Here is a 3,185-nt window from a genome sequence, read left to right as displayed (position 1 = left end):
ACTTTCTTTCACTTGTTATCTAAATTGAAATGGAACACTTGTCATCTAGAACACTCGTACATCAAATAATTTCCAGATCTCACATTACTCACTGCTCAATAATCTTTGCTATAATTTGGATGGCAAATATTTTATTTTGCGTATATAAATATATCTCAAATTTTATTGGAACAACATTTATTAAATGTCACTAAGGAAGGATAAAAAACTGATATTGTAATAGTTGTAACGTTTTTAAATAATATACAATATTTAAGTTTTTATTTTTATATTTCAGTTAAAGAATAAAAATATGATAATCTTTTGTGTATATCATTTTATGTAACTATATTTTGAGTTAATAGGAAAACCAAAATTTTTATACTAAACCAAGAATATCTGATATAAACGAACAACAACACAAATTATAGTTTTGAAAAGAGCATAGATATTTTAATAAATGAATATATTTCTATTATACAATATGCATCCTCCAAAACTTTAAGGTCTGGATCACTTCTATTTTCATCATCGCCATGACTTTCTAGAGAAAGTTCATATATGTTACCATAATGTCATCAAAATGAGTGATAGGTCTCGTTGAAAAACCCAAAAAAATTTACTCCTCTGAAAGGAAAATCAGGAGAGTTATCTGTTTGTTATCACCAAGCTGTGTTTACACCAAACGACATTAAATTACGTTTTCCCATGGTTCCCATTGACTTAATAATGGCCAACAAAAATTAAACTCTTCGTGTGGTGTCAAGATTTATTGAGATTGTCGAATGGTTTTTAAAAATAGGCAATGCAAACTTGCTTACATAAATAACTTATAACACTTTTTGTTTTCTTTGATTTTATACGAGTATGTTCTTCCCTTCTCTATGACGTCACTTTTTAAACCCGTAGTGGATGTCAAACATCAGTTGGAAAAGTGCTATGGTATAACCTTGTATTTTTATTAATCTTGGTATTTATAATCTTCAATTCTTGGTAGAAGTGAAGAAAATAAAAGATAGCTAGGAACGTAAGAATGAAGGATCAACTAACCAGTCCTTAGGGTGATTGAATGGTAAAAGGGACCGGACCGGTAAGAAAACTGCAAGGGGGGAGATTGATTAGAAATCAGTCCAAAGACCGATTCAACACTAATCAGCAAATATTTCTGCCATATATAACTGCTAAATTATACTTTTCTGTTTTATTTACACTCAGAACGATTTAGACAATTTTCACAACAAAGGATAGCATAACAACCAGGGTATATGAATATAAAGAAGTTATTGTTGTAACTTTAACCAGCACGTTTTACGACACATTTTTTTCATTGTTTCTGAATACATTGGATGAATACAATATCCTTATCGTTCAAACAAGGAACAACTTAATGAAACGTCTGGCATTGCATCATTACAAAGTTGATCATCACCTGAAAAATAATATTACACTAGTCAATCATACATAGGTTTATAATTATTTTTTCTTACTGCAGATTTTACATGTTTTTCTGCAGGAATATCTAATATTAGGATCTTCTTTACAACGATCCTGGCTTTTTCGACAAAGAGAAGAATGGACTAGATCCTCACACACTGAAATAGAAAATTATTATATTTTATTCCAAATTATGTATTTTATGTATTTACCATTGCAATTGCCACACATTTTTGGACAAAGAGAATCTGTCCCATCAAAACAAAGTATGTTAGCGTCTCACATACAAGCAGAAAGATAGTCTTTACATTTGGCTATGAAAATAAATACTGAATTAATGAGTTTTGTTGAAAAATGTTGTATACCTTTACAAACTCCACAGGATTCTGCACATGGATGGTGATTGGATGGGAAAAGCAATATAATGGATATTCTTTTACAAAAATTTGGCATTCTGTTGGATCCCTATCTTTACAAATACTTTCTGTAAAAAAATGTGCAAGGCGTTATTTTAAACAAAGTTGCTTTGTTATATTACCTGTGATAAATCTTTGAGCAACAAAATGTACTACAGATAAAAGTGAAGCAATTGTTGACCTCATGCTGTTAGGGAATTTGAACTACTGATATCCCAATCAAACTATTTTCTTTATTTTATACACTTATATGTAAATTAAATAAGTGTTCAGGTGTATTAAGACCTATAAGTCCATAAATAAAATAATAGCAATAGCTATTTTATTTATTTAATTTAGAGATTAAAATTATAGAAATGATAAAAATAAAACGAATGATCATTAAAAGAAAAGAAAATTGTAAAAAGATTTGATTAATTTTTTTTTTTCCTTTTTATAGGAATATCGTTAACTTTTTTACTCAATTAGACCAATAAGTACATGTATGAAGAAATACCCTTTGTAGCCACAGGACTGTATACAGCGTTTGTTTGAAGTTTTAATAAAACTAAAGGACTCTCAATTTAATTACTCAAATTCAGGAAAACCAGTTTGGTTTGTTTATTTTATTAATTGAAATTATAATTAATACATTGAAAAAATTTACAATTTATATAGGGATTGAAGTTGGTTATATTTAATAAATGAGTATTTTTGATTCTTCATTAATTATATTTTGTTTATCAAAACTAAGACATGCAAACAATATAATGGAGTTTTTAAAAAGATGAAATTTTTCAGACATTTGTGCAAGACCGAGTTCATGTTGATATCGTACATAAAGGGCCGTTCACTAGGATTGGAACACACTTTGATCTCGTCGAGATTCCATATAAGTGCATAACGGTTGAGTTTTTGTTTTAGCATGACATTATTTTTTCAGTAACGTTCTTTTTTCGAGATGGATAAACACGATCATTCATTAAGTAGTTTGTTCAAATTCTTTTTGAACGCCAATGACTCCCGATTTAATTATAGTAGAGTGTTTTAATCGGGGCTATTTGATTTTTCGTGTTTCAAAAGTTTCAAATTGGTGTAGTTGATTCGGATTAAGTAATTTGAACCAACCTTGCCTCGTTGATGGAAAATTAAATATTTTATTAATGAACTAAAATGGATACAATTGTTTGTGCTTAATAAGTTTAAATAATTGCAAATGTTAACATGTAAAGGTAAAAATAAGTTAAAATGTAAATAAGACGAAATAGTATCATACGACCTGGTACAGTTTTGAAATTTTTTCATTATGTGACTTCGTTCTCTAATAAAATAATAAGAAAAGGCTTCTCCAACGGCAATGCAGTGGAACACCCCTCC

At 28.9% G+C, this 3,185-nt stretch overlaps 1 long non-coding RNA gene across 1 annotated transcript; it reads right to left on the bottom strand.

Annotated features, from left to right (window-relative positions):
* Positions 1–1,154: 1,154 nt before the first annotated feature.
* Positions 1,155–1,572, bottom strand: LOC121128570 (uncharacterized). The gene is made up of 2 exons (XR_005868200.2): positions 1,467–1,572; positions 1,155–1,408 (listed from the first exon to the last, which is right to left on the bottom strand). It is a non-coding gene; the product is annotated as an uncharacterized lncRNA (long non-coding RNA).
* Between the last annotated feature and the right edge of the window lie 1,613 nt (positions 1,573–3,185).

Source organism: Lepeophtheirus salmonis, chromosome 13, assembly GCF_016086655.4.
Source record: "Lepeophtheirus salmonis chromosome 13, UVic_Lsal_1.4, whole genome shotgun sequence".
Taxonomy (NCBI): Eukaryota; Metazoa; Arthropoda; class Copepoda; order Siphonostomatoida; family Caligidae; genus Lepeophtheirus; species Lepeophtheirus salmonis.
Note: the sequence above shows the minus strand (reverse complement) of the source record. Positions and strands in the feature narration are given on the sequence as shown.